Consider the following 16,443-nt stretch of genomic DNA (forward strand, 5'->3'; position numbering starts at 1 on the left):
CCAGGCTGGTATACATTATTTTTAATCATTCTGTGCACAATACAAAGTTTTGACTGTGACCCATCACACCTGGTGAATTGTGGAGTATTCCACGCGTGGCGCCATGTTGGTGCTCAAAACGTTTCAAATGTTGGAGCATTTCAGACTTCAGATTTTCAGATCAGGGATGTTCAACGTGTATACAGTAAGAAAACACAGGATTTGCATTTATTGAATGAAGCCCCATTCAATAAATATAATGGTGTAAAAGCAAATACAAGAACTGCACCCAAGCAAATAATAGCAACTAAAAGGCAAGCCACAATGCAAAAAATATAATGAGGGAATTCCTACCCAGCACCTGCTGCAAAAGTCAACAAAATCTGGCACAAAGCCACAAAACCCATTCCTGCCGGACACGATGTTGCCACACTTCACCAATAGGGGACGACGAAGATCACACAGCGAATTTGGGCCGCGATGCTCAAAATTCCTGACCCTGTCTGCTTTCCCAGACAGGCATGCCCTCTTCAGCACCAGTAAGGTCCCCCAAGCTGAAAGATGCTAGGAAGCAATCTCAAGGGACTAGCAGCCCCAGGCCTATTAAGCCCTCAAGAGTCTCAATCAGCCTGGGGTGCCCAAGGGCCCCACTTTGTACCATTCTCTTCCATCCACAATATGGGCATGTTACAAGAAGGTAAGGAAGGTTGGGCACGGTGGCTCACACCTGTAATCCCAGCACTTTGGGAGGATGGGGCGGGTGCATCACTTGATGTCAGGAGTTCCAGACCAGCCTGGCCAACATGGTGAAATCCCGTCTCTACTAAAAATACAAAAATTAGCTGGGCGTGGTGGCAGGCGCCTGTAAAACCCAGCTACTGAGGAGGCTGAGGCAGGAGAATCACTTGAACCTGGGAGGCAGAGGTTGCAGTGAGTGGAATGCCTGGGCAACAGAGCAAGACTCAGTCTCAAAAAATAGGCCAGGCGCAGTGGTGCACATCTGTAATCCCAGGACTTTGGGAAGCCGAAGGGGGTGGATCACCTAAGGTCAGGAGTTCAAGACCAGCCTGACTAACATGGTGAAACCCCATCTCTACTAAATACAAAAAATTAGCCAGGTGTGGCGGCCTATGCCTGTAATCCCAGCTACTTGGGAGGCTGATGCAGGAGAATCGCTTGAACCTGGGAGGCGGAGGTTGCACTGAACCGAGATCATGCCATTGCACTGGACAACAAAAGCAAAACTCCGTCTCAAAAAAAAGAAAAGACAGCAGGGAAGCTGCAGAACAGGCCAGGCACAGTGGCTCACAGCTGCAATGCCAGCAGTTTGGGAGGCCAAGGTAGGCGGATCACTTGAGCGCAGGAGTTCAAGACCAGCCTGGGCAACATGGCAAGACCCCATATCTACAAAAAATATAAAAATTAATCAGACATGGAGGTGCATGCCTGCAGTCCCAGCTACTAAAGAGGCTAAAGTGGGAGGATCATCTGAGTCTGGGAGGTCCAGGCCGCAGTGAGCTGAGATTGTGCCACTGCAGTCCATCCTGGCTGACACAGCGAGACTGTGTCTCAAAAAAACAAACAACAACAAAAATCAAAATTAAAATTAAATTGCGGAAGGCATTTTTTAGAAAGGGGTAAAAGGGGTAAGTGAGTCATACACCAGCAAACAGGATATCATCCCCACTTGAGAGATGAGGAAATAGAGACTCAAAGAGGCAATGCAACCTATCCAGGCTCAATCATACCGCTAGGGAACATCAGAATCAGACTCAAAGCCAGGTGGGTCAGACCCTTGTCACTGGGACACTGTACCCCCAGACATATCTGTGAGAAGAGACAAACAGTCAAGGAGAGTATCTGAGGGAGGGAGGGGATATGAAGAAATGACTTCCTCCCGCAGAGACCCTCCATGCCTTCCCCAAGTGGTCCAAGAAGGCCGTCCCAGTTCCCTGAGCCACAACACTTGAGGATGCGTGTCAGGCCTTCACTTGGCTCCCCTTCCTAGCAGGACCCCAAGAGCTACAGAGTCAGTTCATTCAGCAATGGCTCCTAAGTCTCACTCAGACATTTCCACCTTCAGTTCTCAAGTGTGACTTGATTTTCTCCCCATGTTGGCCCCTACCTTCACCCAATCCCTCTTCAAACTCTGGAAAGCTCTAAGCCAGAATCCTGCCGAAGTCACCAGACTTGTCATACTGTTCCCACTGGGCCCAGAACCCCTTTATCTGAGCTTTAAACTTTACAAGGACCACTGTGATTTTCAGTTTTTTGGTTTTTTCCCTAAATAAAGATGGAGTCTTGCCACGTTACAGGGGCTGGTCTCAAACTCCTTACCTCAAGTGATCTTCCAAACTCAGCCTCCTGAGTTGCTGGGATTACAGGCAGCCACCACCATGCTCAGCTGTGATAGTCTTTTTTTAAAAAACTGAAGCATGGGCCGGGCGCGGTGGCTCAAGCCTGTAATCCCAGCACTTTGGGAGGCCGAGGCGGGTGGATCACGAGGTCAGGAGATCGAGACCATCCTGGCTAACATGGTGAAACCCCGTCTCTACTAAAAATACATAAAACTAGCCGGGCGTGGTGGCGGGCGCCTGTAGTCCCAGCTACTCGGAGACTGAGGCAGGAGAATGGCGTAAACCCGGGAGGCGGAGCTTGCAGTGAGCCGAGATCGCGCCACTGCACTCCAGCCTGGGTGACACAGCGAGACTCCATCTCAAAAAAAAAAAAAAAAAAAAAAAAAATTGAAGCATGGGCTGGGCGCAGTGGCTCACGCCTGTAATCCCAGCACTTTGGTAGGCTGAGGCAGGCGATCCCTTAAGCTCAGGAGTTCAAGACAAGCCTGGGCAATATGGCGAAACTCTGACTCTCCAAAAAAAAACAAAAACAAAAACAAAACCTGAAGCATAATTCACGTATAGAAAAATGCATAAATGTCAAGCATGCAACTACACGACCTGCAATGGCCTCTTAACTGGCCTTTCTGACCCTCTCCTCCACTCTCCACAGGGCCATTTCAGGTTGCACTTTCCAAGTCTATCTGACCACATCACTACCCCAGCCAAAAACCTCCAATAGTTTCTCCTGCTCTAAGGATGGAGATCCTCAGAAACAGAATTATAAGCACTCATCTTTGAGAATGAAAAATGAGGCCAGGCGCAGTGGCTTACACTTGGGAGGCCAAGGCAGGCAGATCATTTGGGGTCAGGAGTTGGAGACCTGCCTAGCCAACACAGTGAAACCCCGTCTCTACTAAAAATACAAAAATTAGCCAAGCGTGCTGGCACGTACCTGTAGTCACGGCTACTCAGGAGGCTGAGGCAGGAGAATTGCTTGAACCCGGGAGGTGGAGGTTGTAGTGAGCCAAGATTGTGTCCAGCCTGGGCAACAGAGAGAGAACAGGGAGAGATTCTGTCTCAAAAAAAAAAAAAAAAGGAAAATGGAAAAGTCAGATCTAAATCTCCCTTTAAGAAGGGAATCCACTGGCTGGGCACGGTGGCTCACACCTGTAATCCCAGAACTTTGGGAGGCTGAGGCAGGCGGATCACGAGGTCAGGAGTTCGAGACCAGCCTAGCCAACATAGTGAACTCCCGTCTCTACTAAAAATACAAAAATTAGCTGGGTGTGGTGGCACGCACTTGTATTCCCAGCTACTGGGGAGGCTGAGGCAGGAGAATCGCTTGAACCCAGGAGGCGGAGGTTGCAGTGAGCCAAGATTGTGCCACTGCACTCCAGCCTGGGTGACAGAGTAAGACTCTGTCTCCAAAAAAAAAAAAAGAAAGGAATCCACTTTAGTTAAAGGGGAACTATCAGGCACATAGTACTTTGCCTTTTTTTTTCCGTCTTTTTTTTTTTTTTTAATTTTTTTCCCTTTATTTTTTTTCCTTCTTTCTTTTTGAGACAGGGCCTGTGTTGCTCAGACTGGAATGCAGGAGCATGATCACGGCTCACTGCAGCCTTGCCCACCTGAGCTCACACTATTCTCCCACCTCAGCCTCCTGAGTGGCTGAGACTACAGGCATGCGCCACCACGCCTCGCTAATTTTTTTATTTTTTGTAAACACAGGGTATCGCCATCTTGCCCAGTCTGGTCTCATACTCCTGGGCTCAAGCAATTCACCCACCTCAGCCTCCCAAAGTGCTAGAATAACACTTGTGAGCCATCATGCCCGGCCTTGGTACTTGGTCCTTAAAGGACACTGTTTATTATTGAAATGCTGAGCTGCAAAATGTCTCCATCTGGGGTGATGAGAAAGTAGACTTACAACCCAGTGAACCAAGAGCGTAGCTTCACTGAGTATGGAAGCTGTTGGTCGACCTCAATTTGACGTCTGATTAAGTTTAACTATTTGCTATTGTTGCATTTCCTTTTCTTTACTCTTGGTTTGTCCTTGTCCCATAGCTATGTGGGATTTTTAAAAACCATGTAATTTGGCCAGGCGCAGTGGATCATGCCTGTAATCCTAGCACTTTGGAAGGCTGAGGAGGAAAGAATGCTTCAGGCCAGGAGTTCAAGACCAGCCTGGCCAACATAGAAGTCCCCATCTCTATAAAACATTTAACAAATTAAGCCGGATGCAGTGGCTCACGCCTGTAATCCCAGCACTTTGGGAGGCTGAGGCAGGTGGATCACCTGAGGTCAGGAGTTCCAGACCAGCCTGGCCAACATGGTGAAACCCTGTCTCTACTAAAAATACAAAAATTAGCCGGGCGTGGTGGCATGTGCCTGTAATCCCAGCTACTTGAGAGGCTGAGGCAGGAGAATCGCTTGATTCTGAGAGGTGGAGGTTGTAGTGAGCCAAGATCACGCCACTGCACTCTGGCCTGGATGACAGAACGAGACTCTGTCTCAAAAAAAAAATTTTTTATATATATATGGCTGGGTGTGGTCACTCACTCCTATAATCCCAGCACTTTGGGAGGCCGAGGCAGGTGGATCACCTGAGGTCAGGAGTTTCAGACCAGCCTGACCAACACGGTGAAAGCCTGTCTCTACTAAAAATACAAAAATTAGCCAGGTGGCTGGACGTAGTGGCTCAAGCCTGTAATCCCAGCACTTTGGGAGGTCGAGACGGGCGGATCACGAGGTCAGGAGATCGAGACCATCCTGGCTAACACGGTGAAACCCCGTCTCTACTAAAAAATACAAAAAAACTAGCCGGGCGAGGTTGCGGGTGCCTGTAGTCCCAGTTACTCGGGAGGCTGAGGCAGGAGAATGGTGTAAACCCGGGAGGCGGAGCTTGCAGTGAGCCGAGATCCAGCCATTGCACTCCAGCCTGGGCAACAGAGCGAGACTCCGTCTCAAAAAAAAAAAAAAAAATTAGCCAGGTGTGGTGGTGGGCACCTGTAATCCCAGCTACTCGGGAGGCTGAGGCAGGAGAATCACTTGAACCCCGGGAGCCTGAGGTGGCAATGAGCCAAAATCGCGCCATTGCACGCCAGCCTGGGAGACAGAGCAAGACTCTGTCTCAAAAAAAAAAAAAAAAAAAAAAAAATCCTTGCATGTTAGTGCACACCTGTAGTCTCAGCTACTTGGAAGGCTGAGGCAGGAGAATCCCTTGAACCTGAGAGGTTGATGCCGCAATGAGCGCTGATTGCACCACCAACTCCAGACTGGGCGACAGAGGCTGTGTCAAAACCAAAAATAATTTTTTTTTCTTTTTTGCAGTGAGCCAAGATCGTGCCACTGCACTGCAGCTCTGACAGCACGGTAAGATTCTGTCTCAAAAAAAGAAAAAAAAAAAGAAAACCCATATAATGTGCCCACTCTATTGGCATAATAAAATTAGTTTTGGCAAATGTTCCTTTATGCCCCTCTTTAAATCAAGCCCTTCTCCCACCCCTCACCCCAGGAAACCGCTGATTTACTTTCTGTAAATTTCTTTGGCTTTTCTAAAATTTTATATGAATGGGTCATACAATATTTATTTATTTATTTTTTTTTTTTTTTTTTTTTTTTTTTTTTTTTTTTTGAGGCGGAGTCTTGCTCTGTCGCCCAGGCTGGAGTGCAGTGGCACTATCTCAGCTCACTGCAAGCTCCGCCTCCCGGGTTCACGCCATTCTCCTGCCTCAGCCTCCCGAGTAGCTGGGACTACAGGCGCCTGCCACCACGCCCGGCTAATTTTTTTTGTATTTTTAGTAGAGATGGGGTTTCACCGTGTTAACCAGGATGGTCTCGATCTCCTGACCTCGTGATCCACCCATCTCGGCCTCCCAAAGTGCTGGGATTACAGGCTTGAGCCACCGCGCCCGGCCAATATTTATTATTTTGTGTCTGCCTTCTTTCACTTAGCATAATATTTGTGAGATTGGCCTATGTTATTGTGTGCAAATATAGTTTTGAATGCCGAGAAATATTCCACTGTATAGACAGAATACAACCAATTTACCCTTTTACCAGTCGATAAACATTTGGGTTGCTTATAGTTTGGGACTATTATGAATAAGGTTATTACGAATATTCATATACAAATATTTTCCGTGGACATATGCTTTGTCCTCAACCAAAAAGGACAAATTTTTCTTTGGTGCTTCCTGCCATTCCATGTAAAACATAAATATTCTCTGTCAATTTGACTTACTACAGAAACTACTCTTTCTCATATGAAATACACACACACGGTCGGGCACAGTGGCTCACACCTGTAATCCCAGCACTTTGGGAGGCCAAGGCGGGTGGATCACCTGAGGTCAGGAGTTCAAGACCGGCCTGGCCAACATAGTGAAACCCTGTCTCTACCAAAAATACAAAATTAGCTGGGTATGGTGGCGCATGCCTGTAATCCCAGCTACTTGGGAGGCTGAGGCAGGAGAATTGCTTGAACCCGGGAGGCAGAGGTTGTGGTGAGCCGAGATCACGCCATTGCACTCCAGCCTGGGCAACAAGTGTGAATCATTCACACACTTTTTTTTTTTTCGCTCTGCCATCCAAGCTGGAGTACAGTGGCGCAATCTCGGCTCACTGCAATCTCCACATCCCAGGCTCAAGTGATTCTCCTGCCTCAGCCTCCAAAGTAGCTAGGATTACAGGCACCCACCACCATGCCCGGCTACATACACACTGATTTGTGAAACACATCAGACCGACCAGGCGCGGCAGCTCATGCCTGTAATCACAGCACTTTGGGAGGCTAAGGTGGGTAGGTTGCTTGAGCTCAGGAGTTTGAGACAATCCTGGGCAACATGGTGAAACCTCATCTCTACAAAAAATACAATTCGCCAGGCATGGTACAATGTGCTCGTTATCCCAGCTACTCAGGAAGTGGAGGCGGGAGACAGAAGTTGCAGTGAGCTGAGATTGAGTCACTGTGCTCCAGCCTAAGCAACAGAGTGAAACCCTGTCTCAAAAAATAAATTTTTAAAAAGAAACGCATCAGATAATTATAGAAGTCATCAAATGTGACTAGTGAAGGTGCTTTTTCTGTAACTTTCCCTACTGCTTGCCAAGCCATCGGCAGGGCATGGCAGGAGTATTTTGTTGCTTATCTCTCATGACAGCCTCAGGAAGAGACAGTGCTGCTACCCAGACGGGAAATTAGGCTCAGGGAAGGTGGGGGAATGACCCAAGGTACACCCACCTCAGGGCTCGCCGAAGTCAAGATACATCCTGGGGCAGAGGCCTGAAGAACTGGCTCCACCACTGACTTACTGTGAGTTCTGCCTGGGCCTCAGTTTGATAATTCCCTCAGAATCACAAATCTCTCATATTCTTCTGGAAAAGTCCTGACTTCAAATATTCTGCTCCTGACAGGTGTGATGGCTCCTGCCTGTAATCCTAGCTCCTCAGGAGGCTGAGGCACGAGGATCACTTGAGCTCAGGAGTTCAAGACCAGCCTGGACAACATAGGAAGACTCATCTCAAAAAAAAAAAAAAAAAAAAAAATTATTCTCCCACCAATCATTAAAAAGTCCAGGAAATGCCAACAGTAGTCCCAGCTACTCATGAGGCTGAGGCAGAAGGATTGCTTGAGCCCAGGAGGTGAAGGTTGCAGTGAGCCTTGATTGTGCCACTGTACTCCAGCCTGGGTGACAGAGTCAGACCCTGTCTTTAAATAAATAAATAAATAAATAAATAAAATATTTCACCCAACCACAGTAGTAAGTTGGAACAAGAAAGCCAGCATGAAATTAGCCGGGTGTGGTGGTACACACCTGTAATCCCAGCTACTTGGGAGGCTGAGGTGAAAATCTCTTAAACCCGGGAGATACAGGTTGCAGTGAGCTGAGATCGCACCACTGCACTCCAGCCTGGGTGACACAGTGAGACTCTGTCTTAAAAAAAAAAGAAAAAGCCAGCATGGAAAGCCAGGTGGGAAGTTTTCTTATCTAACTGCCTCCATATCCCTCTTACTAAATTACTCTGGGCTTAACCAAGGAAGACAGTTAGAGCCTAACCCTTGAGGGGGCCAAATAAACAAAGACAACAAAAGCAGCCGTTAAATGGCTCTGCAGGAGGCAGAGGGAGAGAAGTGTTTTTGCTCCAGAGAGGAAAGGGGAGAGGGAAGGAGGGCTGGGAAATGCACAGGAGACCAGAGTCAGGAGCTGGAGGCTGCGTACTGGTGGGCCAAGTCAAACCCTGCAAAACCAGGGCCTAGAAGATGCCCAAGGATGGAGAACATGGAAACTGATCTCTGTGTTTTTGTCAAGTGTGCCTTTCCTTTCATCCTCCAGCACTAAAGGGCTCAATTCACTTGTGTCACCAAGGTTTGGTGACTGCAGAGTCTAAGGCGAGCCTGGCAGAGATGAAGGCGAAAGACTGAACTGTGGAAACTATCAACTTAGCCCATTTTGTGCTTCTATGACAGAATACCTGAGACTGGTAACTGATAATGAAGAGAAGTTTATTTGGTTCACAGTTCTAGAGGGTGAGAAGTCCAAGATCAAGGAACTACATCTGGTGAGGGCCTTCTTGCTGCCTCATCACATGGTGGAAGGCCTCACATGGTGACAGAGTACACAGGAGAGAAGGCAAGAGAGTGCTGAACTCACATTTTACCAGGAATCCACTCCTGTGGTAACAGCATTAATCCATTCATGAGGGCAGAGCCTCTTAGAGGTCCCATCCCTCAACACTATCGCATTGGGGATTAAGTTTACAACACATGAACTTCGCGCATGGGGCACATTCAAGCCACAGCAACTACACAGCACCAGGGTATGCTGCAGGCAAGCAGGCCCCAGAGGCCAAGATGATGGAGAGTGGGAACTTCTAGAATCTACAGGCATCTGGGGAAGGCCTGAGGACTTCCTCAGAGTACGGAATAAAATTTCAGCTGGTCTTATCAAGATCCAGGGCAGGAAGACCAAGTTGACAAAGATCACTTAGATGAATCCAAAATGAGTGAGGGTACAGGAGGTGGCAAAATACCAGAGGTTACACCTTCAGGGACAGGGCAGTGGGGACGGGCATAAGAGCATGGGCTCGGGAGTCAAGATCGTCTGGGTCTAAGATCGTATTTCCTACTAAAGCAGGATATTTTATAATTTTTAAAAGGTCATTCCATCAAAAAGAGGTAACGTTTTAAACATATATGGAAACAGCAGAGCACCAAAATACAGGAAGCAAAGGCTGACAAATGAAGGGAGGAAACAACTCAACAGTCAGTTGGACTTCAACTCCCACTTTCAATAATGGATAGCACAAGTAGGCAGAAGATCAATAGGAAACAGAAGACTTGAACACATGACAACACTACCAACCACCCAGACCTAACACCGATCTACAGAACACTGCACCCTACACCACCTAGACCTAACACCCATCTACAGAACACCGCACCCTAAAACCACAGAATACAACACTACCCACCACCTAGACCTAACGCCCATCTACAGAACACCGCACCCTACAACCACAGAATACAACACTACCCACCACCTAGACCTAACGCCCATCTACAGAACACCGCACCCTACAACCACAGAATACAACACTACCCACCACCTAGGCCTAACGCCCATCTACAGAACACCGCACCCTAAAACCACAGAATACAACACTACCCACCACCTAGACCTAACGCCCATCTACAGAACGCCACATCCTACAACCACAGAATACAGGTTCTTTTTTCTTTCTCCATTTTTTTGAGATGAGACCTTGCTCTGTCAACCAGGCTGGAGTGGAGAAGTGTGATCACAGTTCCCTGCAGCCTCAACTTCCCAGGTTCAGGTTATCTCCCACCTCAGCCTCCCAAGTAGCTTGGCGTATAGGCATGTCCCATCCCAGCTAATTTTTTTATTTTTTGTAGAGATGGGGTCTCACTATATTGCCCAGGTTGGTCTCAAACTTCTAGGCTAAAGGGATCCTCCCACCTGAGGCTCCCAAAGTGCCGGGATTACAGGCATAAGCCACCGTGCCAGGGTCAGATTATTCTTAAGTGAACATGGAACATTCTCCAGGAAAGACCATATGCTAGGTCATAAAACAAACCTCAATTAATTTAAAAGGATTCAAATAATACAAAGTGTGTTCTGTGAGGACACTATAATGAAATTAGAAATTTGGGAAACATGGGAAACTCACAAATACGTGAAATATGTGGAAATTAAACAACATACTCTAAATAATGAATGATTCAAAGAAGAAATCCAAAAGGGAATTAGAAAATATTATGACATGAATAAAAAGGCTTAAAATTTATGAAATGCAGCCGGGCGCGGTGGCTCAAGCCTGTAATCCCAGCACTTTGGGAGGCCGAGACGGGCGGATCACGAGGTCAGGAGATCGAGACCATCCTGGCTAAAACGGTGAAACCCCGTCTCTACTAAAAAATACAAAAAACTAGCCGGGCGAGGTGGCGGGCGCCTGTAGTCCCAGCTACTCGGGAGGCTGAGGCAGGAGAATGGTGGGAACCCGGGAGGCAGAGCTTGTAGTGAGCTGAGATCTGGCCACTGCACTCCAGCCTGGGCAGCAGAGCGAGACTCCGCCTCAAAAAAAAAAAAAAAAAAAAAAAAAAAAAAAAAAATTTATGAAATGCAGCTAAAGCAGTGCTTGAAGGAAAATTCACAGCTATCAATGCCTTTTTATTCCTTTGAGACAGTGTCTTGCTTTATTGCCCACACTGGAGTGCAGTCATGCAATCGGGGCTTACTGCAGCCTCACGCCCCTGGGCTCAAACAATCCTCCCACCTCAGCCTCTGGAACGGCTGAAACTACAGCTGCAACCCACCGCACCTGGCTTAATTTTTTTATTTTTTGTAGGGACGGGGTCTTGTTACATTGCCCAGGCTGGTCTCAAACCCCTGAGCTCAACTGATCCTCATTTCAGCCTCCCAAAGTGCTGGTATTACAGGATGAGCCACCATGCCTGGCCATACGTGCCTTTTTTTTTATTTTTATTTTTATTTTTATTTTTGAGACGGAGTCTTGCTCTGTCACCCAGGCTGGAGTGCAATGACACGACCTTGGCTCACTGCAACCTCTGCCTCTCAGGTTTAAGCCATTCTCCTGCCTCAGTCTCCCGAGTAGCTGGGATTACAGGCGCCCGCCACCACGCCTGGGTAATTTTCTATTTTTAGAAGCGGGGTTTCACCATGTTGGCCAGGCTGGTCTTCAACTCCTGACCTCAGGTGATCCGCCCACCTCGGCCTCCCAAAATGCTGGGATTACAGGCGTGAGCCACCGCGCTCGGCCCATACGTGCCTTTTTAAAAAAATGAAGATTGTAAGCCAGGCGCAGTGGCTCACGCCTGTAATCCCAGCACTCTGGGAGGCCAAGGCGGGCAGATCACGAGGTCAGGTGACTGAGACCATCCTGCCTAACACGGTGAAACCTCGTCTCTACTAAAAATACAAAAAATTAGCCGGGCGGCCGGGCGCGGTGGCTCACGCCTGTAATCCCAGCACTTTGGGAGGCCGAGATGGGCGGATCACGAGGGTCAGGAAATCGAGACCATCCTGGCTAACAAGGTGAAACCCCGTCTCTACTAAAAATACAAAAAAAAAATTAGCCGGGCCTGGCGGCGGGCGCCTGTAGTCCCAGTTACTCAGGAGGCTGAGGCAGGAGAATGGCGTGGGAGGCAGAACTTGCAGTGAGCCGAGATCGCGCCACTGCACTCCAGCCTGGGCGACACAGCGAGACTCTGTCTCAAATAAATAAATAAATAAATAAATATCGTAAATCAATAATCTAACCTTCCACTTTAAGATACCAGAAAAATTAGAAAAGAAGAGCAAACTAAATTTAAAGTAAGCAAAACACAAGAGGAAAAGCAACAAATGCTGGGGCAGAAATGAATGAAACAGACAACAGAAAATAATAGAGAAAATAAAACCAAAAGTTGGTTCTCTGAAAAAAGTCAAAACAACTGACGAACCTTCAGCTAGACTGACCAAGAAAAAAAGAATAAAGACTTGAAATTACTAGAGTCAGAAATAGAGAAGATAATATTACCATTAACCTTTCAGGAATAAAATCCTACCTCCTCCAATGACCAGTTTTATAACCTCATGTGTTACTTAGCCCCTCTGTGCCTCCCTTTTCTGTAATCTTTTTTTTTTTTTTTTAGACAGAGTCTCGCTCTGTCGCCCAGGCTGGAGTGTAGTGGTGCAATCTCGGCTCACTGCCACCACAACCTCCACCTCCCAGGTTGACACCATTCTCCTGCCTCAGCCTCCCAAAGTGGCTGGGACTACAGGCACCTGCCACCATGCCTGGCTAATTTTTTGTATTTTTAGTAGAGACAGGGTTTCACTGTGTTAGCCAGGATCATCTTGATCTCCTGACCTTGTGATCCACCCGCCTCGGCCTCCCAGAGTGCTGGGATTACAGGCGTGAGCCACCACGCCTGGCCCTTTTCTCTATTCTTTAATCCCAACACTTTGGGAGGCTGAGGCAGGTGGATCGTTTGAGCACAGGAGTTCAAGAGCAGCCTGTGCAACACGGCAAAACCATGTCTCTACTAAAAATTCAAAAATTAGCTAGGTGTGGTGGCGGGCGCCTATAATCTCACCTACTTGGGAGGCTGAGCCATGAGAATCGCAGGAACCTGGGAGGCGGATGTTGCAGTGAGCAGAGATCACGTCACAGTGAGACTCTGTGTCAAAGAAAATGAAAAAAGAAAAAAAAGCAGTGTACTCCTAGATCCTACGAAGGCTGCAACCCAGACCCTGCCAAGAGATCAGAAATTTATTTTCCAAAGAATACAGAAGGTCCTGGACTGATGGACACCAGGCACAGGAGAGGGAGAAGACAGCAACAGAAGGTTTATACAGAAAGTAATATACTCAGTGTTGAGGATATCCAGACCCTTAGTCGTCTTCTTCCACTCAGCTTGGGAACACCGTCAGCGAGGCACAGAGCTCACTCAGGCCTTCATGCCCCACTCAGCTCCCAGGGACCCAGACCTTCCAGTACAATGGAAAAATGAGACTATCAGGGCACAGCTCTCATCAAAGAAATTCCAGGCCAGGCACACTGGCTCACACCTGTAATCCCAACATTTTGGGAGGCCAAGGCAGGTCAGGAGTTTGAAATCAGGCTGGGCAACATGGTGGAACCCCATCTCTACTAAAAATACAAAAACTGGTCAGGTGCAGTGGCTCACACCTGTAATCCCAACACTTTGGGAGGCTAAGGAAGGTGGATCACCTGAGGTCAGGAGTTCAAGACCAGCCTTGACAACATGGTAAAACATTGTCTCTACTAAAAACTCTAAAAATTAGCAGGCGTAGGCGGGCATCTATTGTCACAGCTACTCATGAGGCTGAGGCAGGAGAATCACTTGGACCTGGGAAGCAGAAATTACAGTGAGCTGAGATCGCGCCACCGCACTCCAGCCTGGGCAAGAGCAAAACTCTGTCTCAAAGAAACACACACACAAACAAAAAACAGCCTGGACAACATCATGAAACCCCAGCTCTACAAAAAATTTTTAAAATTAGCCAGGTATAATGACGCACACCTATAGTCCCAGCTCCTCAGGAAGCTGAGGCAGAAGGATCCCTTGAGCCTGGGAGCTCAAGTTTACAATAAGCTATGACTGTGCCACTGAACTCTAGCCTGGGTGACAGAGCAAAAAGACTCTGTTTCCCAAAAAAAAAAAAAAAAAAAAAGACCAGGCACAGGCACAGTGGCTTACACCTATAATCCCAGATCACTTGAGGCCAGGAGTTTGAGACCAGTCTGGGCAACACAGCAAGACCCCATTTTTATTAAAAATAAATAAAAAGAAAAAAATTTGGCCAGGCACGGTGGCTCATGCCTGTAACCCTAGCACTTTGGGAGGCTGAGGCAGGCAGATCACCTGAGGTGGAGAGTTCAAGACCAGCCTGACTAACATGGAGAAACCCCATCTCTGCTAAAAATACAAAATTAGCCGGGCACATGCCTGTAATCCCAGCCACTCAGGAGGCTGAGGCAGGAGAATCGCTTGAACCCGGGAGGCGGAGGTTGCGGTGAGCTGAGATCCTGCCATTGCACTCCAGCCTGGGCAACATGAGCAAAAACTCCAGTCTCAAAAAAAAAAAAAAGAAAAGAAAAGAAAAAAATTCATAGAGATAAAAAGGAGAAGAGGGGTTACCAGCAGCTTCAAGGAGGAGAGAATAGGGAGTCACTACTTAATGGGTTCAGGGTTTCCATTTGAGAAGATGAAAAAGTACTGGAGATGGATGGCAGGTGGTTGTATAACATATGAATGTACTTAATGTCACCTGAAAATGGTTAAAATCACAAATTTAATGTTATGTCCATTTTACCATAACAAAAGAAAAATCTGAAAAACATTATTTCCAAGCTAAACTTCTACCATACATTGCTGATGGGAATGCAAATGCTGAGAGTTTCTCCTACAGATAGTCTCATACTCATGTGAAATGATATATGTGCAAAGTTACTGCAGCACTGACAGTGATAACAATTCCGGCATCAAAATCCAAATGACAATTAACAAGAGAATCATCAGACGGAAGCGAGATAGCCACGTAAGGGCATAGGGACAACTGCTGAAAAAAATGAGGAAGCTCTTCACGTAGCGACAGAGAAAGGTCTCCAAGACATGCTGCTAAGTGAAAAAGTCAAGGTAAAGAACACAGTACATAAACTGCCCTTCACTTAATGATCCCTTTCCAAGTTTTATTTTAGGCTCGGCGCACCTGTAATCCCAACACTTTGGGAGGCCGAGGTGGGTGGATCACTTGAGGTCAGGAATTCGAGACCAGCCTGGCCAACAGGGTGAAACCACATCTCTACTAAAAATACAAAAATTAGCTGGAGGTGGTAGCTTGCGTCTGTAATCCCAGCTACTCTGGAGGCTGAGGCAGGAGAATCGCTTAAACCGGGAGGCGGAGGCTGTGAGTCAAGATCACGCCACTACACTCCAGCCTGGGCAACAGAGCAAGACTTCGTCTCAAAAAAAAAAAAATAAGTTTTATTTTAGTGTCAAAATCACAGTATGCAGATACGACTGTATGAAAGAAGAAAAAAATAAATCAGAATAAAAGACAAGAAATTCCAATTTCCAAAGGGCCAGAAGAGACAAGTTATAACTAGATATTCTAAAAGGTTATGGCTTATCTTTGACAACATACTCATCCTAATGGTTGAAGACAGATCCAGGTTTCATGGGACCTGAACCTTCTATAATTTTTGGAGCCCCCTTTTAGAAAAAGAATGTAAAATTAAATATACAAAATCTGGCACAAACGTGAATGTTTATTCAAAATGAGAAAAGCAAAAGAAATTATAGCAGATTATAAATTTTTTAAAGTTGACAAATATCACATCACAAAATCCAGATAGATAACATAGTATTTTAATTATTTCAATGCCTGGAACATTTCTCTTTTTCCTTTTTTATTTTTATTTTTTTTGAGACAGAGTCTTGCTCTGTCGCCCAGGCTGGCGTGCCAGTGGTGTGATCTCAGCTCACTGCAGCCTCCGCCTCCCAGGTTCAAGCAATTCTCATGCCTCAGCCTCCCGAGTAGCTGGGGCTACAGGCGTGTGCCACCACGCTCAGCTAATTTTTGTATTTTTAGGAGAGATGGAGTTTTCCCATGTTGTGATCTGCCCGCCTCAGTCTCCCAAAATGAGGTGTGAGCCACGATGCCTGGCCTTCCTACTTTTGGGGGAACATTTTTTATCGTCCTTCATATGACAGTGGTTTTACACTACCATTTTATATCGCGAAAATAAAGAAAACTCAGTGTTTCTTCTCAAGTACCTTCCTGGTAGAATAAAACTCCCTCCCCTTCTTTTTTGGAGACAGGGTTTTGCTCTGTTGCCCAGGCTTGAGTGTAGTGGCATAATCATGGTTCACTGCAGCCATGATCTCTTGGGCTCAAACAATTCTCCTGCCATCACAAGGTCAGGAGATCGAGACCATCCTGGCCAACATGATGAAACCCCATCTCTACTAAAAGACAAAAAATTAGCCAGGTGTGGTGGAGCGCACCTGTAATCCAAGCTACTCAGGAAGCTGAGGCAGGGGAATCTCTTGAATCTGGGAGACGGAGGTTGCAGTGAG

The 16,443-nt window shown here is 46.9% G+C and overlaps 1 long non-coding RNA gene across 3 annotated transcripts in view; it reads right to left on the reverse strand.

Moving 5' to 3' along the window:
• LOC119622625 (uncharacterized) overlaps positions 1-16,443 on the reverse strand; it is a 79,459-nt gene that overhangs the window by 53,310 nt on the left and 9,706 nt on the right. Inside the window, exon 3 of one of the 3 annotated variants that reach the window (XR_012090475.1) lies at positions 3,271-3,359. The exons of the other annotated variants lie outside the window; for them this stretch is intronic. This is a non-coding gene — a long non-coding RNA (uncharacterized lncRNA). The remainder of the gene's footprint in view (positions 1-3,270; positions 3,360-16,443) is intronic. 3 annotated transcript variants of the gene reach the window in all.

Source organism: Chlorocebus sabaeus, chromosome 2 (assembly GCF_047675955.1).
Source record: "Chlorocebus sabaeus isolate Y175 chromosome 2, mChlSab1.0.hap1, whole genome shotgun sequence".
Classification (NCBI taxonomy): Eukaryota; Metazoa; Chordata; class Mammalia; order Primates; family Cercopithecidae; genus Chlorocebus; species Chlorocebus sabaeus.